This window comes from Excalfactoria chinensis, chromosome 5 (genome assembly GCF_039878825.1).
Source record: "Excalfactoria chinensis isolate bCotChi1 chromosome 5, bCotChi1.hap2, whole genome shotgun sequence".
Classification (NCBI taxonomy): domain Eukaryota; kingdom Metazoa; phylum Chordata; class Aves; order Galliformes; family Phasianidae; genus Excalfactoria; species Excalfactoria chinensis.
The window spans coordinates 46,770,238-46,781,632 of NC_092829.1; the positions used below are offsets into that span (position 1 = coordinate 46,770,238).

The window sequence follows — 11,395 nt, forward strand, 5'->3', positions numbered from 1 at the left end:
AGAATTTTTCTTAGTCTTTCAGGTTTTTGGTTGCTTTTCAAAAACCCTCCACAGAGACAGTTCTTTATGTGAAACTTACTCTTGTGCCAGGCAAGACTGGAATTTCAATCATTCATAAAGGAGTCCCAAGTTTTTTGGTTTTTTCTGTGTGTGTTAACTCACTAGAGCAGATACAAGGCCAACACTCAGGCTTCACTTCTAAAAAACATTCAACAGAATAGCCTCCCTCCCTTCCCCATCATTTTCACACCTTGCTGAAACGTGAAATCAAAGTGACAAAAACATGTCAATTAATCAGCAATTCTGGTTTATCACTCAACAATGCCAAGTGTATCATGCCCTGAGCATGCCCTCACTCATATCTTCTCTCTGCAACAGAAGGGACATCTGCCAAGGTCATGACTAACAAAAGGCACAGTCCCAAACTGTGGAATAAATACCTTCTATGAGACATAAATAAAGCAATGTCTAAGCAATACTACATTACATCACGGGCCAGCAGGTCTGTCAGGTGGAACATATTGGCAGAGGGCAACAAACTGATACTCACCTGCAGCTGAGGAACATGTCATACAAAAGGACATCGTGGTAAACTGCATCCAGTACGTGGGGTTCATCTGCATGGAAAGGATGATGTTCAAGTCTGTGCATAGGATTTTTGAAGTGAAAGGCAAAAGCAAGTGCATTTGTATGTTTGTTATCAGATAGATTCATTTTCACTGTGAATGACCAACCTGCTCATAAGCTAGTTTTACATAGGACAGATTCTTGGTTAGTCTAATTTTGCTGTTGTTACAAGAAACTGAAAATTGGCAACCTGAGTGCATAAATCTCAGCTCAGGCAGGCTAGCAGGGACCCCAATATGCAATGTAGCATATTAATGGCCAGAATGGATCTCCACCACTATTTTTACCTGTATTAGCTAAATTAAAGCTAGCAAGGAATGTTTGTTGCTCTTCAATCACTCCTTCGCAATTGCAAACATATCTGAATTCATTTCCACATCCACACTACCCAAAGTCTGTGAAGGATAGATACCTTGCTGAGGAAAATTCCATAGCACAAGGATGGCACCTAGTCCTGGGAGGAGGTATAGGGACATAACTGGGCTGTTGCTATGTTGGGCGTATATTTCAAATATACACTCAAGGAGGCGTAGACAAAGCGATTAAAGTATATAAGGTGCTAACTACCCCCAATAAAAGCCATTTTGCCATCTATCACACTGAGTTATAGTGGCTCTTGGTCCTGGCAGGGAACAATGCCAGATTTCAGGGCAGGGGGGTGTTTGAATTACGGAAGCACAGGGCACCATAATGAAGTCTTCCTCTGCAATTAATACAGAAGGTTAAGCAATGAATTCTTCTGTCACTCCCACTGCCCCTGAAGGAAACATTTTGCTGACAGAAAGGTATTTTTTTTATCTGATGAAAGTTCCAGTATACTTTAGTGCTCAAGGGAATGAAAGTCTTTGTGCACAGGATACAGACTGCAAGCATGTACCTACTTGCATTAGCCTGTCAATAGGGAAAAGAGAGCAGAAGGAACCACAATTAGCGGCTGACCTTAGGAAGATGTGGACAGTCATAGCTGCAACATATTTTTACTACTACAGTGAGCTGCCAGTGTTTACTGTACACATATGGAATGGTATGCAAGGTGGTGAGCTGTCTGAATAAATAAACAGGAGAAGCCAGGGTCCAAGTTGGACTGAACAATAGACTAAGGAGAATGTGAGTCTCCTCTTTAACTGGACTTCCCTCCAGGAAACCTAACTCGTAATAAAATCCTCCTGTATCCTGTGCCCTAGTCTGGCGTTGTTGACTCAGTTCCAGCTAATCATGTAGATCATATTTGCAGAAGGAGATGAATACATGCTGCAGGACACAACCGAGAAAGTATTCTGGAAGAAATCTCCCTGCACTAGATGACAGGAGAGTTGGCCTTAGCAATTGAGAGAGATTCATCTTTTCCTCAAGCCCCCCCCAAATCTGACTGCTTCTATAGTCAAGTCATGTATGAGGCCCAAAATATCTCTCCTGCTCCTTTATCTTGAGAAATGGAAGAGCTGTCCATGAGTACAGGGGAAGGAGAATTCTAGAATCTAAGGCTCCTGCTTCAAGACACATGGGTTCAAGCTGCACAGTATTTGAGACATATGTATTTGGATTAGAAATCATTTTGGTTCTGAAAATGAAGCTTCTCTTGGACATCTGAAAATCTAAGACATTCATTTTCAAGCTATAGATTTAATATGACCAAGAGAACAGAGAGGTGGGGCATGGGAAGTTTGCAACTAGGAATCAATACCTCAGCACAAACCCGGGCCAGAAGAAAAGCAGTAATCAAGTTTTTGTTACTAACGAGACAAGGAGTTCTATGAAGGAAAAAAAAAGAAGAAAGGAATAAGAAGTCTGTGGAGCATATTCCATACTGCTGGTGTTTAGCAATTATGTATTTGACATCTAGCTAATAAAACTGTATTATTTTTACAAAAAAAAAAGTTACATGTTATATTTAGAGTCATTTTCACTGCAGTACTGATAATGCTAACTGACTTTCAGTAGTCAGAAGTCACTGAGTTATAAGAAGTCATTTCACTGAATGCTCATATGTCTTATGGATGGATAGTGGTTCACAGCACACAAATTGATTCGACACAGTTTTGGAGCATGTGATGGCAATACTGCAAACCAAGATAGCATCTCTGTGTACTTTAGTCTTTTTTATGTCACTTCAAACAGAGCAAATAAGCATATTTATAGCTGAAACTGATTAGGGAACTATATTTGTCTTTTCAGAACTAAATGAGAGGGTAAAAGAGAGATTTTCACCTCTTTTCACAGGAATTGGAAGTAAACCATTCCTATTTTTACATTTCCTGTGCCAGGAAGGAAAGAGGGCTTTAAAATTATCATTATTTTTTACAACAGGCTTTTCTTCCCTAGTTGAATAAAACTTGAATAAATTGAGATATTAAAAGAATTATGCTTCTTGTTTCCTTCTGCTTCACGGGCAAACAAAATTCTAGTATGGACTTCTGAAAATGCAGTGTATTTTTCTGTAATTAACACATTTTCTACACATATTGTCTAACGTTTACCAAAGCATTTTTTCCATGGTGTTTCTTGTTCCCTTTTACCAGAACTGGCTTGGAATGGGGTTCAAACCCTTAGCGGGGACATGGAATCTTGAAACAAGAAAAATGGAGACATAACGGAGGGGAAAAAAAAAAGAAAAAGAAAAAAAAAGCTTCATAATGTTTTTGTTGTTGTTGTTGTTTTTCCCCTCTTACAACAAATGGCACTAACCATGATTGTGCTATAATTCAACTTCAACCCAAAGCTTACACCTTCTTTCTGAAAGAAGAAACTCTTTGTTCTGTGGTGAAAGCATTACACCTCTGACGCCAACTAGTTATTAGGGAAGGTAGGGTCATTTACTTACTGGGCATAGGATTCAGAATAAATGACAGTTGCTTGCTAGGTCTTTGATTCAAAAATCCCTTGAAGACTAGCTGATTTTAATGGGCTCTATAATGTCCTCTATAATCAGGGACACTACTGACTGGTTTCTAAAAAGTAGACATTTTGGGGGGGACTTTGGCACAAGATTTATTCTTAAAAGAGGATACTTAAGTTTGTACTGAATGTTAAGCTTGCAAGAAGAACAGCAAATTCAGAATAAAAGCCATCAGAGATGTTATTCTGCATGTAAAAGTATATTGGGACAAACAGTATCAACAAGCCTATTGCTCTCTCAGATATAAATAATGTCTCTCATTAATAAAGTCTGTTCTTTGGTCAGGTTCTCACTGGCAGCTGTTTATCTTTCTAGCAAATATGGAATACAGATTAATCCATTTATTCATTTCTGGAAAACTGTGTGTACGGTGACAAAAATGAAAAGATAGTAGTTGTAAATACCCAAAAGGTTATTTACAGGAAAAACTCACCCATATGGAAGCCTTCGGTCTGCTGGGAACCACTGAGGCAACCTCCACTGAGGAACCATCTCCAAGAGATGTTGCTTTAGTGGTGGTCAGTCCTTAAATGAGGTCTAGAGGAGGTGGAGTCAAGCTCCACTCCTTCCGGGGGCACAGCTAAACTATTCTCACCTGTGCTCCCACAGCTGACCCAACACTTGCTTCAGCTGATTAATCAGAGGTTCAGGCTGTGATTACCACTTTCCCATACACTCCACCTCTTCAATGATTAGGTGAGTTTTTTCTTATTACAGAGATCCAACACGACGCTGACACAATTTCCCGTCGCAATGGTTGTTGATATAATTTGAGTGATGATTTGATGGACATTCAGAGTCTTCTGTGGGTCAGTGCTTGATAGGTGTCACTGGAGACAAGCCATCTTGAGGTGCAAGTCTATCTGTGTTTCATCAGTCCCAAATGAATCATCCTCCGGTGGTCCTAGAGGCTCAGAGACTCAGGGAGAATAGTACAAATGTTTCAAAGGCACTGTTGTGTGGAGAGCCAGACCCCACAAGATGTCTATCCCCAGTATATATTCTGGAACTGGGGCAATAGATACCTCATACTCCCGTGGTGGGAGACGCCCAACCCCCAATTTTACCCAGGTTTGGGTAACTGGAATGGTCTGTCCCCCAAAGCCTCCGATCATCACTCTGTCACCTTTGAATTTTGTTGGATCTTCATATATTATTGATGTTTCTGACCCGGTATCAACTAAGGCCATAACACTTGCCTCAGCTGATTAATCAGAGGTTCAGGCTGTGATTACCAATTTCCCATACACTGTGTATGAAGAGGTATGGGATGTTCTGAGAAGAGGGAAGGTCATATGCATATGGCTATGTGAAGTCATATAGTGTCCTTTCTTCCAAACAGTCTGCTTTGCAGATCTTGCATACGTTCTTCCTAGAGCTTCAAAGCACTTTTTCAGCATCACTTTAGACTCTCAACTACCCCTCACCCTGCAACAAGTAAATATTATTTCTGCTACTTAAAAGATTAAGAAAAAAAAAAAAGAGGAAAAATGTGAGTCCCCAAGGTGACATAGGAACATTGCTGCAGAGCCAGGAATAGAACTCTGATCTCCTGATTCCTTATCTGGTGCTTCCTTAAATATACGACCATCTGCCCTCCTATTGGAAGTATAGATACTATATGTTGACTCCAACAAGCTGGCTACTAAGCCTGTTAGTTCATCCTCTTTTTATCCCATACTGATATCATCACAAGCTAAGCTTTTGGCCTGGTGTCAAAGTGATTTCCAGTGTTCAAATGATTCGACCTGCTTGTTATTGTTTTAACCTTGTGCCACACAAGTCCTCAGCTATTTGTGACTTACCTGCACACTGTATGTTTAGCGACAGACGAAAGCTAGAACTGTTTTGTTTGAAAGTCCCATACTGAAGCATACCATGTTTTGAATAACTACCATGTAGTGATGAGTTCAATCCTGGTAGCTGCTTCCTTCCAGATTTTCTCCTGAGCTGAATGTAACTTTCAAGGACAGGAATTTTAAGAAGAAAAGCAATCTTACACACTTGAATCTCCCCACAAACATCAGCTCATCACATCAAGCTTTCCCAGTTTCACGTCTAGCTTCCATGCTGACTCCACCTGGTTTAAATCCAAACTAGAACTAGACAGAATTCAACATGATTTTTTTTTTTTCCTTTTTAATTGTCACCTTAATTCTGACAAAGAGAAAAAACATCTTCCAGTAAATCTTCTTTCGTGGCTTCAGAAGGCTTGTGGTGTATCTTCAAGTCAGAATCATTACCAAGCAAGGTCAGTACAGCAGCATGCTGACTAATGTGCCTTAAATCCTAGTCTTCTGCTCCAATGAATAAGGGGGTTGGATAATTCAGCTGTTTTACTAAAATATCCTGTTTTTCACTGTCACTTTACTTTGAGGATGCACACAACGAGCTGATCTGTTTCCCATCGACTTGTCATAGGAGATGCTGTATAATTACTGTCTTCTTCTGACAGTACTGAAAAATATATCTCAGTCTTTCTAACTAAACTACTGCAAGTTTTGTGATAGCCTCAGTAAAAAGAAACTCATTTAAATCAGCACTGGATAACCACACTAATCTCATTGGCCTAGAGAAAATCATGACAATCAAAGAAGTTATTCTGATAAAGCACTCGCCAGAAAGCTTTGCTGCAGTCACAGACAGACAAAATCAGAACTTGTTTTCATCTTAATTTTTCCTTACTAAATTAAAAGGAAATACTCCTTGACAGCTGAACAGTATTTATCATCACGATAAATCAAAATACTTCATCATTCAAACCAGATTTATTTCCTCTTTTTTACACACAGGTAAAACAGAGGCATGTCAGGGAACCTGACCAAAACAAAACATTGATCTGATGGAGATCCAGCCAGAATATGCAGCGCTGTAGAGTGGTCTAACATCCTACGCTACCAGCAGCCTTCCTGCCTAGAACTGAAAAGACAATGCCAAAAATCACTGTATTGTACTGCCCTCATCTCACATAACATCTAGATCCTAAAACCACAATACGTCTTTAATGCATGGACATTCCCTCCGTGATTTTTAAGACACACATTCAAACAAGATTTAAATACTAATAACATGTGTAAGGTATTTTTCTCACTGTAATCCAGCTTGAAGAGCGCTCACATTCTTGTCTTCATCCATCCCAGCTACCGTAGTTGCCAAAACTGACACACAGCGGCTATCCAGTTGATTGAGCTTTTCCTGTTAAAGGAGTTTAACAATGCTACATTACTTCAGACCAGTAACAATTTCTGAAAAGCAAACCTCTTAGTTTGTACCTGTCATCCTGTCTTCCCATCAGAAGTCAGTTCATAAGCTTAAGCCTCCACTGATCTCCACAGTCCCCTACTTCATTTGGAAAGGGTAACAATTTTTCAGCCTTCTCTCAGTTACACGTGTGAAATTAGGCAGTGGTTTAAAAAAATGAAGGAAACTAAATGTGCATACAGACTAAGGGAGCCCTGTTTCCTCTGAACATCAGACTAAACCAGAGATGTAAACCCAAACCTCCCTGATGTTGTACACCCTCCATAAACTAACCCCGGTGTTTCAGCCCAAACATCCATGAGGGATTTTGATGCTTACCTGGCACACCCTCAACAAAGTCTGGACTAAGAGAGGTTCAGCACAGCGTGCAGACTGAACACCAGGTCACCCCGTGTCATCCTTCAGGAGTCCTACAGCAGCTGCTGACAAAGCCTGACAAAGGCCGGGTTCTCAAAGATGAGCCGCTTCTCACAGTGCTGCTGGTCTTCTGACATCTTTCTCAGGAGCTTCCAAATGGTAGTTAAACAGTTTGTGAACTGCTTAGTGGAGACAGCAGACTCTGAGGCCAAATCCAGCACATCGCTAGGACAGGCACACTTATGGAGTCTGTTAAAGAACTGTTCATTTTGATCCAGCGCTGCCTTCGCTCTGAAGTTCTGCACATCGCCCTCCAACTTCTGCAGTTCCAAGGAGCTTTGCGGAGCCTGCTTGCTCACCGCAGCCTCTCTCCTTTTTTCCTGCTGTACTTCATCACCTGCGCCAAAAACATCTGCCTTTTGGGACAGAAATCAGAGGTGATCCACGTAGAGAGGGAAAAGTATTTAGAAACAACGTCCTGCAGTTCACATTCTCCAGGCAATCCCAGTGCCTGCCGCTCCGTACAACACACCTGTTTGTGGCAGCTAATGGTCTGGGCACGGGGCTGCACCTACACAAGTACCTGCCCGCATTCAACAGGTAACCCATCTTATTATTCATCTTTGCCAGCGGCTTGCACACTGATGTGAAATGCTAACTCAAGATCAGGCATCTGAGCAAATCCTACCATTGGAAAACGGCCTGGGAAAAGAACATAAAAATCACTGACGTAAGTGAAGCGGAACTGATACCAGAGCTCCGAGGTCCACCCGTTGCACGCTGCCCTGCTCAGCACAGCCTGCCCGGGGCGGCCACACCGCCGTGCAAACCCACGCTGGCCCAGCGGCCTCGTGGACGGTGACCGTGCGGCGGCTCGGCACAGCTCGCGACGCGAGAGGGACTGCGGAGGACCGCGCTCCGCCGCCCAAGAGCGGTCACCTCGATCACGACGGCGCCATGACACCCAGCCGCCCTCCGCAAGTCTCGCGAGAGGTACGGCAAGAGGCGAGGGACAAATGGTCGCAGCGCAGCGGCAAACGTGTGTTATAGAACAGTCCGGCTGATGTCACAAAACAAAAGTAAAGTCAAGGAGATAATACTTTTTTTCCCAGATGGAACTATAACAGATGAGAATGATAATGGGTCTGCTTGGAATAAATTACGAGCTGGGATTACTGTGGTAGAACTGCTTCTTTATGGGTAAGGGGAAATTAACAATAAGCAACAAAGGCAGTTATGCCTTAAAGGAAAACATTTGAACTGAAGGAGATGGCAGAAACTGCACAACCTCCTGCTGTTCTGAGATCTGACACACTCACAGGAACAGTGCTTAACTGGGGACGTGTGTTTTTTCACATAGATGGGTATTGTTGGCATAGGTGAGGTCTCAGAATAATAATAATAATAATAAAAATTAAGTCAGCAAAGCAAAAATTAACCCCCCCCAACACCCACACACACAAAAAAAACACAATAAAAACCAACCCCAAACCTCAAAGAACAGACACCCTGAAGTAAAGACTTGGATGGTGGAAGGGTGGTGGCGGCACCAGTCTGCTCTTCGGACGCTGTCCTTTCAGATGGAGCCAACAAAAGTCAGTGTCTTTGCCTTGTCTTCTGTCTCTTCCTGTTGTTGCCTGTTGGTTGGTCCCCAGTTTTCATGTTGTCTCTGGTTATCCCCCATTGGTCCCTGGTGTCCCCAGTTATTCTCTGTTACCCCCAGTTCAGCCCCTGTCTGTCTGTCCTTTCCTGTGGCCAAACAGGTGGCCGTGTTAAATGGTTCTCAATGCTTACATTACAGGACCATCACCAAACAATTTTCTTTCAATACATTCTAACAGTGACTAAAGCTGCCACTGCCCTTAATAAACAACAACAATCCTTCCCTATTGAAATACATGCAGCATTTTTGACTTACAGTGATGGAGAGCAAGTATTATATAACACAGCCAACTAAAACCCACAAGACAGAGAGAGAACCAAGTTCCGGAGCAGCTGATGCTTTATACAGCTCTCCCTTTGAATAAAGATGTACCATACAACGCATGGTTTAATTACTTTATTTTTTAAAAAAATCCTGTCAGAAATATAGGTGTGTATTAATTACAAAATATATTAATCTATTGATACTTTAAAAGGAACAAGAGTACCTTAAATTCTGTTCAAATGGAAACCAATACAAACTTCTAACACTGACCCCAGAATAATCTCTTGCATCTATCATTAAGGTACTCGATGATGAGAGTCTCTCTAGAGAAGAGCAGAAAGGCCACCCTGATTTCTTTCATTAGCGAGTTGAAGCCCTCGCCAGCAAACACAAACAGGCATAACATGAGACCACTTCACGAGGTAGCTCATGCTGAGCTCCCACATATATACATCACATACCAACATTTTCAGTACATTTTTCCCTGCCCTGCAGGGGAAGACATTCAGAGGCAAAAAGAGAACACATCTGCAATATATTATAACTGGAAAATGTGCCATAGCAGCTTTGCAAATGCATGTACTAAGAGTCTGACTTGAAGCACATTCAAGATGACTGAAATTCAGAAGACAAAGCTAAGCCCCTTACTGAAACACCTTGAGATCCAATAATACTGCAAAGCATCACGAGTGGCAGAAAGGTAGAGAACCTCATTCCTGAAAGAACTAGACAGGAAACTGACTGAATACTCCTATTTTTGTTTGTTTCAGGTATGACTCTCAAGGCTGCCCGCTATTCTGCTTCCATTTTTAAAGGAGTTCTCAGCCCACCTCACCATAAAGATTTCTTAAAACGAATGATCAAATTCTTAAGGTTGGAAAAATAAAGAGACTATTTAAATAAGACTATTTCCATATGGAAACCGAGCACTTTTGTACTAACCTTGGGAAAGTGTGAATAAAGGGTCAGAGTCATGACAAGTACAGTGAGATGGGACCAATCCAGACTCCTCAGTTTTTCCATTGGCTGAAGATGCTGCTCTTATTTGAAAGAGAAAACACTGGAACTGCAGTTAAAGGTGGGGAAAGAAAAGGGAACGGAACTAATACATAAGTTAATGTTTCATTAACATTTCTCTTTCAGGGCAGAAGTAATTAATATTTAGCACATTAGCTGTCAAAGCTTAGGTAAAACTCTGGCATTATGGTAGCCTGGCATCACTCGGAATTCTACTTGATAATAACAAAACAGAAATGAGTAGAATAGCAGCAGTGACTCTAGCATTCCTACTTACATGGTCAATACATGCTTTCTATTGTGCTTTCTATTCGCTATTGGGTTGTGCTATTGTACAATGTTAACCTGAATCATTTAAACATCTGAACCTGCCACCACACTGAGTTTCCTCCTGAAGCAGAACTATATCTAATGTAGCAGAAAAGGCTCAAAGCAAGAATTCAGTTTGTTGTAGTTGAAAGTTTCCTAACACAAAGCTTCAAACGGAAAGTATTAATGCACTTAGTGGGTCTTTGTTATAAACTCTTAGATCAGACAGGGCCCTTTTGTTAACATCACCAGGGTAAGGAACCGAGAGCTGCTTCCTGCTACTACTTAGCAGTCCTTCTTCTGCCTTTCTCCACCGACCCACCCAGAAAAAGGAGAACGGTGATGTTTGAATATCTTGGAAAATGATGGGTAACAAACAGTCCAAAAAGGACTGCAGAACTGCTGTGCAGTGTAAAGAACTGTCTTCTGGCTACCGCAGATCTGAGTACTGTTACACGTACTAAAAGCTTGTCACTGAGAATGGCTGAACTATCACCACTGCTTTAACTGGGGACACATTAACTCAGTTAATGGGATGAGGCTATGCAGTATGACTTAAGAGGTTAAAATAGACAGATGCAAAGCATGGAACTTTTCCTGTTACTGAGTAATATAAGATAACTTGTCCTCCAAATACAACAAATATACTAAGAAGTCACTTGTGACTGTCACAATTAGCCAGAAGTTCAGCATTCAGCAGCAACAACACTTAACTGAACTATCTCTCTGCAGTTATTAGGCTCCATCTGCAAAATGAATTGGTTCATTGTATCCAGCTGAACAAACCAGTAAAGGTGGAGGGGCCTGCAACTTTTAAGTTCCTACAAGTAGGTGAAGAAATCTCCCCTATCAATGTACTTTAGTTTTTGTTCCTTAGTCTGGTGCCTATTAAGTAGATGCACTTACATGCACTTTCCCAATGATGATCCCCATGAGGTTGCTCTGAAGGGGCTGCATACTTGGGCTGCTTTTCAGTGCCTTTTAAGTTGCAGCATCCTGAG

General features: G+C 41.5%; 1 protein-coding gene across 4 annotated transcripts in view; it reads right to left on the reverse strand.

The window, feature by feature from the left end:
* Positions 1-8,129, reverse strand: part of PRR5L (proline rich 5 like) — a 58,804-nt gene extending 50,675 nt beyond the window's left edge. The window contains exons 1-4 of one of the 4 annotated variants that reach the window (XM_072338166.1): positions 8,081-8,120; positions 7,103-7,843; positions 6,615-6,718; positions 551-6,442 (exon numbers count right to left, since the gene is read on the reverse strand). The gene's annotated coding sequence lies outside the window, so the exon portion shown is untranslated. Of the gene's footprint in view, positions 1-550; positions 6,719-7,102 lie in introns of all 4 variants that reach the window. The other 3 variants (XM_072338164.1, XM_072338168.1, XM_072338165.1) reach the window with 3 other exon arrangements.
* Between the last annotated feature and the right edge of the window lie 3,266 nt (positions 8,130-11,395).